The sequence below is a fragment of the Pezoporus flaviventris genome, unplaced genomic scaffold (genome assembly GCF_033815535.1).
Source record: "Pezoporus flaviventris isolate CSIRO_AGI_PZ_B2104156 unplaced genomic scaffold, CSIRO_AGI_Pfla_v1 ptg000082l, whole genome shotgun sequence".
Lineage (NCBI taxonomy): Eukaryota > Metazoa > Chordata > Aves > Psittaciformes > Psittacidae > Pezoporus > Pezoporus flaviventris.
In genome coordinates, this window is record NW_026892630.1 from 539,413 (window position 1) to 550,903 (window position 11,491).

Below are 11,491 nucleotides of genomic sequence, written 5' to 3' on the forward strand. Positions count from 1 at the left end.
CACTGAGGTTTGCAAGTCCTACATATGTACTTTGCTGAAAAGTACACATTTGTACAGGGAAAATCATTCTCATGACAAAGTAATGGGAATTCTACTAATGCCATGGAACCTCTTTCATCTGGGGCTTCATTTCAGCAGAACCCTCAGTTACTACAAGCTTTCTGTCTCCAATAACTCAACACTTTAACCAAAAAAACCCAGGACATGATGTTCGCAGCAGAGCAGATTTACTTTTCTGGGCAGACTTAAACAGCTGTTTCAGACTGTAACTGAAAAGTTATGGGATTTACAGTTCAGCTTTTCCAGACTCTTGACTGAAATGCAATAGCCAAAGTGTTAGTTGTGTCTCTTCATGCATCTTCATGCGTCTTCTGGATGCATGTCGCTCAGATGTGAGCCCTCCTGTCTTTGTCTCAAAGGGTGAAATCACACTTCTCCCACATTGGTTTTGCAGAGAACCCATATAGCTCCATCTAGGTTCCCATTCCTCTAGCTCTTTCCTTCGGGAGCTTGTTGCCAGCCATTAAGTTTGCGGCAGCCTTTGCAAATCAAATATTACTGAATTTGAACACAAGTTTCTAAAGGGTAGCAATTAGCACCCTCTACATGGCTATTCATTGGATCACTGCATATACCTGCTTCTAGCAACTTCAAGGCAGCTCTCTAGCTTCTTCAAACATCCTCCAAGTTGATGTCTGAGGGATGGATGTTTGAAGACCATTCTTCATAGTCAACTCTGTGTCAATGTTGACAAAGCAAGCTGCAAAGCTTGGCTGAAGTAGGCTCTCCTTAACTAACAGCTTATAATTTGCTGCTGAGCTGCCTCAAGGATAGGTCTTGTATGGAACTGTGCTCCTGAATTTGCATGCAAGCAGTTTTTCACACTGCTGTCATTAACCTAAACTGCATATTTAAACATCTCAATAATCAGCTTATATACAACAGTTGTGAATTATTACAAAGCAACATCTCATTCTCAAAGAGCTATTGAGGAAAGCAGATTTAAACATTGTTTGAATTAACAGAAGGAAATTACTCAGATTGAAGGAGAATGAAGACTAATAAACCACTCCTGCAGCCTATGCTACAGGAAAGCACCATTATATCCACAAGAAAACACTGGAATTTAGGTCAGGAATTTCATAATGTACACACAGGTCACACATGACCTGGCACAGCAGCCAAGATCCTATGGTCTTCCTCTCTCTGTGGAAGAAAACATGCTGCTTTCCCTCCTCCCATCAATGTAGATTTATAATTACACATAACATGGTATCATCCTGATTGCTTTGCAAGTAATTGTTTGCTAAGAAATTAGAACAGATAATAGCTGAGAATATAAGCAATGTCCTTCAAGTGAATAATTGCAGGATCAACCCATTCATGAAAGCCGCAGCCAGCGATTTCCATTTGGCTGCTGGGACAAATGTGAAGTCTCAGGAATGCATAAGCAAATGCATTAGCCATAATACATCTACTGGAGCAGTGATTTGGTAAACAAAGCAGCGTCTGGAAATATGGAAGTAACATGCTCAGCCTAGGAATAGATAATGACTTTTCCCCCAAAATAAGGAGTAATTATTTTAAGTGGTCACTACTTATAAAGTGACCACCTAACCATGCATACTCATGGTAGTAATACTCACTCTAAATAAAAACCTTTTTGCCAGGTATTTCACAAACCCAAATGCCAATAACCTTCATCATTTTTCAGATTTTAAGGAAAAAAGAACCATAAATCCTATGGACTTCAACTCTATCTGGAACAGGAATTTCAAAGGGAAAAGGCTGAGAGTGTGCCAACCGGTTCATCTAGAGACATTTCAGCTTGTTCCACCTTCTCCTCCTTATATACTACCTCAAAGTGGTTGATATTTACCAAGCAGAGAACGGATGTAGAGAATAATTTCTGGTTTCTCTGAAACATGAGCAGCATATTTTTGACTGAAGGCTTTGTAAACTAGTTCCTTCCATATCAGAGGTTTGGGGCCACCATGCAAACAAGGGGCTTGCTGATCAGAGATGAGCAAGTGCCCTAATGTGCTGCTCAGAAGACAAGGGGTTACTGGGAAAACCACTGAGACATGGAAAGGGCCCCAAGGAGCCCCACAGAGCCTGCAGATCTATAAGAAATCTTGGCCTTAGCCCTGCATATCTTGGGACATGAGTAACATCTGAACTTCTCCTGCTGCTCTGGTCTAACAAATGCCAGGCTAGATGGCTAGATCATTACCCTTGCCAATATGGGACCAATCCAGCTCCCACTGCAGCCAGCTGGAGCCTTTCCATTGAACGAATTGGGGTTGGATCAGTCCCATTGCTGCTGCTGTTTGTCCTTGTACGGTGCACGCTGCTTCCATCCTGCAATGCCAGAAAGCAGAGGGAGCCCAAGGTCGGGAGATGAGGGCAAACCCTGGAATCTGAAACTATTCCTCAGTGGGGATGAAACTCCTATTTAAGGAAAGAAGGAAAACTGAGAGAGGGTTTTATGACTAGGCCTGGAATGAGGCAAGGAAAAACGTCAATGTGAACAAATCAAAGCAGATGGTTTTTATGTTTCAGACAGCCTGAGCCTTGGGAATTAAGTGATGGTGCTGCCACAGCACACCCCGAAATGTGTCCCTGTGAAAAGGCTTTATGTGATGATGTTGCAAACATGAGTGTACTGCTGAGGAGGTCTCGCTGAAGAGCAAGGCTTTCTTGTTGCAGCTACTGTACAGAATGAACACAGTGATGGTCCCCAAGCCAAAGCACAAGTAAGGCTTGGAAGTGCAATTATCCTGTGTTCATCAGTCTGCAAGTTCTGACCCTCGGTGGGGTCATGGGCTGGTAGAAAGGGAACAGTGAAAGGCTGCAAGAGCAGTGATGGTTGACAGCAGTGCAGTGTTGGCAACAGAGGAGTGTTTCCAAGAGGCAAGGACAAGCAGGGGTTGTGTTCATGGGATTTGAGGGCTTCTCTGGGTGAGGGCATTCTGAAATGTAATACAATCCCAACCCCATACCAGGATAGTGAGTAAGTAAGTGTTTACAGCCAAGGAGGACTGACATTCAAGTTTATAGAAACTGAAATTCATCAGAGTGCTCTACATTCATCCATCTCTGCCCTTTGTACATGGGGAATATTTTGGGGTTCATTCTCATTTATGACTGATTGCCTCTGCTGTTTAAGCACATGTAGCAGAAAGCAGTAGAGAAAAGAAAAACCCAACCCTATAAAGCAGGAATGAGGTGAGTGTAAAGTCAGAAAGCTGACCATAGGGAAAGAACCTGAAACTATTTCTAATTCATTTTGTCAAGTGGCACGGTTTCAGGTTATGTATGCCCCCCCCTGCTTTAAATTTCCCACTTAGCAGCAGATCCTCAGCAGGGGAAAACTGCTCTGGGACCACAGTATTTTAGGATGAAATCCTGCTCCCATTGCAAGTGAAACTGCTATTGATTCTCATAGAACAGGGATTGCAGCATCTGTGCTGAAATCTGTGGGTTTCACACTCTGCAGGGGAGCAAATACTGGCTTCAGATGCAGTTTTCATTGAGGATTTTATGCAAGGGAAACATTCCAATTGTTCAAAGCTGCATTAAAAAAAAATGCTGTTTCTGCAGCATTTTTTTTGCAACATCGGCTCTACATCAGAGCCAAATTTAAGCTAAGACTTACCCTTTCCCCATGTCAGAATCAGCAATATGGGGAAAAATGACAAAAGATTTCTTATTAAAATCTGAGAAGTGAGGTCGCAGGGTCAAGGAGCTTTGGAAAGCAGAAATCCTTAAGATGCATGTCTGGTTGGTTTTGTCTGAATGGGAAAGTTGTTTTGTTTAAGCCTTTTAAGTGACAGGGTTTGCAGAGTGGAAACAATGCCTGCTGATAGAGATGAAGAAAAGCCCCACATCCGAGAACAAAAATGGAACTGAGACTCCACCTCAGGGCAGCGGAGATACGAGTGCCTTTTGTTTCGGAGGCACCCAATCCCAAACCCCCCAGGGCTTAAAAAGTCAAATGTTTGACCCCGATGAACAAACATAAATATGTTATGGTTTTGTTTCTTTTAATTGCTGCAAATACAAGGACCACACATAACGATGAAGATTCATGTGGCTTTCTTGATTAGGAGACACGGTTGTCTGCCTGCTGATGGGCCATTCATTGTCAGTGCCAACACATGGAGGGAGCTGTAGTCCAAAGTGTGTCAAAATATGGGAAAGTGAGAGAAAATACCTTGCCTGCCTCCAACAGGGTGACGTGATCAGCTCCAAGACCTTTTCCCCTGCATTCTGTCCTTTTCCTAACATTTTGCTTTTTCCTGATGCTTTTTTGCCCTTCTTCCACCTCACCCTTGAAATAAAATCAGCTTTCTTATTTCTGCTTTCAGAACCTTGAGCTGCTTGAACTGCTGGTGCATCAGGATGGACAAGGATATGTCAGTCATGAGAACTTCGAAGGCAGGAGCCCTTTGGGTGCTGATTATGCAAAGGCATTGGCGCTTGCTTCACGGCAATGATATGGACCTGGCACACCAAACTCTTACCTACATAGGGGACAAAATGTTGCTGGCTATTTCATTTAAAGAATGATCCAATATGCATTTCTCTTGACTGCGAGTTAACATATCTTATGAGATCAAAAAACCCCACCAGTTGTTCTTACTTTCTCTAGGATATGTTGCATAGGACTATAATTACCTTAAATCATACATGGAACATGAAGGAAACAGATGCTTATTTCTTTTAGAGATTAGACAACCTTGCAGTCTGCCCAATAGGAAACAGGCAATATATCTCATAAGTATCAAGCAAATTAGAACATTGCTCAGGAAATAAGTAGATTTTATGACTGATAGAAAAGAGCAGACCATTGTGTTTTTTCTTTAATGCAGGCTATAGCAAGATCTCATTCATTTTTAAGCTGCCAACCTCTCTAGCAATTGTGTTTTGGCCAGCTACACCTTCTAGTTCTGCCTGGTGATTTGAAAGAGGGGAAAAAAGGTTTATTTCTGAAACTACAGGCAGCGCCTATAACACACGGAACAGCAGTCTTCTCTGAACTTGCTATTTGAGGATTTTTGAGGTCAGGATTGCTCAAGAGCTGCTGATCATCAGTTGTATGGACTTCAAAGACTAAGTACCTGTGGTACTTAGGTGGTAGGTACTTGGGCTGTTCCCCAGACTGGATCAGTCCCAAAAGTAGCAATTCTGCCTTTAGAGTTACTGTTGTAAGAGCAGCTTATGAGAGGTGGGAACCTTAAAGCATCCTTCTGGCCTCTGCTTAGAGATTTTCTGGTTCATTAAAGCCTTGATGCATTAATGGTCTGTGCGTGATTTCAGAGACTGGTGTGCTGAACTCCTGCAGCTCATGCCTGGAGCTTGTTAGTGTAATTTTCTAAAGATTAGCAAGCATTGATTCCACTGGGAAGCCTTGGGGAAATGCTGTTAATCTGTTCTGACTGCTGCGGCAGTGCGTGGCTATGGAGGGTGCTACTGGGGTTCTCACTGCTGCAGGCGAGGTGTGAACCTGAAGGAAAGTTTTCCTTTTGGGGTAACTGCATCGATTGCAATTGAGAACCATTAGCTAATGGCAGCTTCATCGAGTCAAACACTTCAGTTTACTTCTCCCAAGTTATCTGAGCCCTGGAGGCCTTCCACAGAAGATAGATACTGACTGGGTTTATTTTGCTCACATAACTCCTATTAACCTCAACAAGCTAGCACAGGTATGAATTAGGTGGAATTTTACCTGCTGGAAGGAGATAAATTGTATATACGTTTACAGAGAAGAGTTGTGTATTATTACACAGTGGAAAAAATAAAACCAATTGGGATAATTCAATTTCCTAACCAAAAAGTGGAAAGCACTAAAATTAAGTAGAGGAGGTAATTCGATATTCTGGTTACAAAACAGAACATTCTTGGTAGAATTAATGAATGAATGTTGAGTCCTGGCCCAGTGCTTACAAATCAGGTCTCACAGTACGCAGGTGGGAAGGGACAATAAAAAGCCTAATTCTAAATTAGGGTCACCAAAGGGGGAGCTTGGAAGCTGGCTTATTTTTTAATAACTTTTTACTGCTTCTATATAAGCCATGGAGCTTAAGGGATGTGAATATAGCCCTTCAATACCCTGTACATCAGAAACTGCCAAACCACGGAAACAGTGAAAACTAGAAAGAGAAAAGCAAAGTGCCTCAAGTAAGACAAATTGTTTGGATAGTCCAGACATTGTTTTCTTATCTTGAGCTAAGCTGGGGAAGTAGATTTGTTGGTGTTGACAAAAAAACCTTTGTACATTGTAGGAGGAGGAGACCCTGGGGGATGGAGAACAATAGGCTTCCTTTGACACAGGGATTGATTACCTTCAGGAAGTGCATGTGGGTTGCTCAGAGTGATTGAATTCCAGTATTGCTTTTTCAGAATCATCTAATTATATTACAGACTCTATCATGGCCTTTTAAACGGCCACAATCTCTTTTGCCATCGTAATGAAATAACCACTGCTTAAGATAATGTTGTTTTCCTTTCTTTAAATAGGCTTTGCAGCCAGTGCTAGGAAACTTTTCCCTTTGATAGTGAGGAGAGCTACAGGGATGTGCTGTAACACCCACATGGGCAGTGTGGTGGGGATCTGCCCCTGCAGTACCCATGCTTTGGAGATGGCTAAAACATGTTTGCAGGAGTCTCAGGTTAGATATAAGGAAGAAGTTCTCTACTGTGAGGGTGGTGAGGTGCTCGCACAGGGTGCCCAAAGAAGTGGTAAATGCTCCATCCCTGGCAGAGTTCAAGGACAGGATGGACAGAGCCTTGGGTGACATGGTTTAGTGTGAGGTGTCCCTGCCCATGGCAGGGGGTTGGAACTGGATGATCTTAAGTTCCTTTCCAACCCAAACCATTCTATGATCCTATGAGTGTATGGGAATGGCTCCATGATGCTCCTTGTCATTCACAACCAGCAGTGAAACAGTTGCTCCCAGACACGCAAAGAAGAAACAACGGGGTAGTGTTAGATACCCCTTGCACCAGCAGTTGTGTGGGCTTTGAGGACATTATGGCCAGAGCTGGAGGAAACATAACCAGCATAAAGCTTTTGGTAGCTATGCCAGATGTACCAACACGCCACTGGCATGCAGGGAGCCCTTCAGCTGGGCTCTGCTGCCTTGGAAACCAATGTAGACCTCTCTGAATATGCCAGCAAAACACCAGGCTCACCGCTCCTCCTCACAAAAAGGCTTCTTGCAAACTCCAGGCCTCTTTCTTCAGCTGGTTTAAGAAAATTTTCCACTTCCCTTTTCCACAGAGTGCTTATTTTTGAGGAGAAGCCCATTTGCCCCATTGCTGAGGCACTCATGGGGGACCTTGAACGATGCCCGTCCCACACAGCAGCTATCCAACACTCTGCTCAAACAGACCTTAGGAATAACAAAGGAGATTCATGGCTGTTTGGTTATAAACTTTAAAAAACATGACTATAATTTATGGGATATTTTCCTTTCCCATCATCAGAGCCAGACCCGGAGGACAGCTCTGGATTGCTTACCAGGGTTATCCGTGGTTTATCAGTATGCAGCCTTTCGATGCTGAGTTACCAAGGACATGTTTCCTGCACAGATGCTTGCAGGAATCATTTGAATTCATCATCTGAAAGTGATGAATTCCAGAGATCACACAAGCTAAAAAACTGTCAGCAAAGAGCCTGTGGCTCAGGGAAAGAAAAGGCAGCTGCTCAGAGCACCTCTCCCTGCAGGACCCCTGCCTTGACCTCCACCTCTGGCAAGGAATCATTGAGGGAAACGGTATTCCAGGGCACGAGCCAGCTCCCATGTGGAGGTCACCGAGAGCAATGGCCTGAGGATGAGGGAGACTCCCAGGGTGTTAAAGGTTTGTGAATACAGACTGTGGGAGTGGTTTATAAAAGACTTTTTACTAAAAAGAGAACTCAAATAGCCAGGAATTCCTCCCAACCATTGCTTCCTTGACATCATGGCGACAAGTCACAATCCAATTGCATTCAATTTTCTCTATTTTTGTGGAAAAAACCAAGTTTGTGACGTTTACAGCCTGAGGGGCTGCCCAGTTGTGTGAGAATCGAGATGGGATCCGTGTGCAGATCATTCCTCCTTTCAAACCGGCTTTTTACTACAGTAGATTAAAATTTCCGCTTTATTTACAAACATCAGCTTACTGCATAAGCTACAGAAGGCTGTAACTGTTGATTGATGTTAAGACCATCTGAAACATCAAAGCAAAGGCTGTTTATGAGGAAGGACTGAAAAACCATGGCAACTTGCCTCTCATCCTTTCTAGCTACGCACAGCAGTGATGGATCAATCAGTTCAGCTTCTGTGAGCGTATTTCAGAAGTGCAGGCTGCAACTTTTATGTGCTGAATATTAAATACCAAATGTAGTCTCGATGGCAGCAAGCACAAATCTCCTGGTTCCTCAGAGCCACAGTGCCATTTACTTCTATGCAGTGAATAAACATGGCAGTGCAGACATGGGAGATGATGAGGAGGTTAGACCTGGGGATTGAAGTATCAGGGTTGAAGATGCTGTGTTAGCATAGCCCTTTGGGCTGTCGTATTCGAGCAATTAAAGTCACTGGCACAAGAAGTCAAAATGGCTTTATCAGTGTCATTAAAATGATATAAAATCCTTGCTCTTTTCTATGTTAGGAAAAGATCCCTTTATCCCCTCAGCCTTAGGAATGAAATTAAATATGTCCCTTTGAGGTTATCTCCCTCAGTTTTCCCAGGTTGCAGATCCCACAGATAACACCAGTTAGGATTTTTCCCCCATCACTTTAGATTTCCCTTAGTCCCATCTGAATCAAAAAGTGGTTTGTTGCTTTTCCTTTAATCTCACTTTTGCTCTTCTTTTATTGTTCTTGTCAGGTTGAAAAGATTAAAAGGAATAATTTATTTTTCAGATAAATTATTTCACTTGACCCTTTGTCAAGAACTGGGATGCCTGTAATAGATTTCAGATTCACACAAGCATGCTCTTTATTTTTCCTGGGGAAAAAAAGGAATAAATATGCAAATCAAAGCTATCAGTGGCTTAGATTCTCATCAGCAACCATAAATAAACATGCAGTTTACTCAAACACATTTTGGAAAAACTTTCAGATTACAAAAAGGCTACAAAACAGCCCAAAAGGAGAGAGAAACAAGGCACGGTTTCCTCTTGCTCCCTCTCATTTCACAATATTTTACCTTGATATTTCCAGTTCACCAGATAAATGATTTGTACCAAAATTGAAATATTTCCATTGATGACAGAGATTGTGCACAGTCCAGAAGAATTCTTTCAAGGGTGGTTCCTTTCTGACCTCAGAGGACTATATTTCACTGCGAATGACACTCCAATATAGCTTGTAGGATATGCTTGACTAACTAAACATAGCAACCTAGAGCAAAAAAGGCATGCACCAAGACACTAATTTCACCAGGCAGGACAGACTTTCAGCTTTGGTTTTCAATCAAGAAAACATTTGGACAAATTGGCTGACAAACACATTCTTACGTTGGCCACTGGATGGTAATGTTACACGGTCTCTCTGGCTCTTTTCTTTGCCATATGGGCAAACAGCTCAGATCCGGAAAAGGGTATTGCATTTCTGCTGCTAATTATGCGAGGGAGATGAGCCTGGTAGGTAGAGAGTTGGCTCAGAGCCTTTACCTCTGTCAAAAGTTGTTTTTGTGGTACAGCAGCTTCCTGAAGCTTGAAAGGTAGATGTTATATTGTCAAAATGGATCTTCATAGGATCATAGAACAGTTAGGGTTGGAAAGGACCTTAAGATCATTCACTTCCAACCCCCCTGCCATGGGCAGGGATACCTCACACTAAACCATGGCACCCAAGCCTTCGTCCAACCCGACCTTGAACACTGCCAGGGATGGAGCATTCACAACTTCCCTGGGCAACCCATTCCAGTGCCTCACCACCCTAAAAGGAAAGAATTTCTTCCTTATATCCAATCTAAACTTCCCCTGTTTAAGTTTTAACCCGTTACCCCTTGTCCTGACACTACAGTCCCTAATGAAGAGTCCCTCCCCAGCATCCCTATAGGCCCCCTTCAGATACTGGAAGGCTGCTATGAGGTCTCCACACAGCCTTCTCTTCTCCAGGCTGAACAGCCCCAACTCTCTCAGCCTGTCTTCATACAGGAGATGCTCCAGCCCCTGATCATCCTTGTAGCCCTTCTCTGGACTTGTTCCAACAGTTCCATGTCTTTTTTATGCTGAGGACACCAGAACTGCACACAATGCTCCAGGTGAGGTCTCACAAGAGCAGAGTAGAGGGGCAGGATCACCTTCTTCAACCTGCTGGTCACACTCCTTTTGATGCAATTCCCCATTTACTGTTGGGAATAGCACTCTGCTTTACTTGCAACCACAAGTCCCACATCACTTCAACCCTTGGTATCATCCCACCCCAAGTCCTCGCACTTTCCTGCACCTCAGCTCCCTCTCTTGGCTGCATATCTTCCCTTGAACTTGGGCTGACCCTAAGCAAAAATGAACCTGTCACCTCACAGCGCCAGAAGAGATACTCTGCCACACACAACTTCTTACAACTTTGTCAATAACTCTTAGCCGTGCCTTTGTCTTGCCTTTCGAACTAATGTCCTATGTCTCCATCACACACTATGTCTCCATCACTCTGTCTCCACCACACACTAAACACTAAAGTTCACATGCAGAGTGTAGGCTTTTTCAGTTTTCTAAAGCAGTATCCCCCCTAAAAAAAACCAACAAATTACAAGCATTTCACTAATCTTTAGGTGAAGGTCACTCACAAATGTATAAAATCAGAGTACTTTGTTCGCCTAAGGCTGTGCGCATAGATTTAACCTTAAATGAGTAAGTCTCATCGAAGGGGGCCTCACATGCTTAAACTTACAGACAGGATGTAGGGCTTTGCTGGGTTAGGATCTTGGACAGCAAAGCACATAAAAGAGATCTGCCAGGCTTCTGATGAACCACAAGGGCAAATTTAATCTCCTTAGAAATGTGCAGCTGACTTGCTACAGATTTTCTGGTGCACAGATCAAAGCAAAAGCTGCATGCTGGGCTAGCGCGTGTCTCCATATAGATGGGGAAAAATGGAACTAATATAAAAGAACAATGAATGGGGTTCCAGTCTCTGGAAGATTTCCTACATATGGTAAAGAGACTCTGCCTGCTGACTAGTAGCTAGGACTGGGGAATGTAGGAATTTTGCTGCTGTCTTGTGACTACTTCAGACAAACCCCCCTAAACTGCTACAACCGCTGGCCTGAGTAGGTTGCTTCCAATTTCTTTCAACTCCTTGGAGAAAATGAGTTATTTTAGCCTCCTGGGAGAAATGGTTATGCAGAAGTGATTCCAGATGGGAGAGGATGGGATGGCTTTTGTATTTGCAACATCTGTACGGCATAGGACAATCCAAAGGGTTTAGGGAATTAGGTGACAAGTTGTGTGGCTCTCTGAGGTTGCTGTTGAAATCAAAGAGTAAAGAAA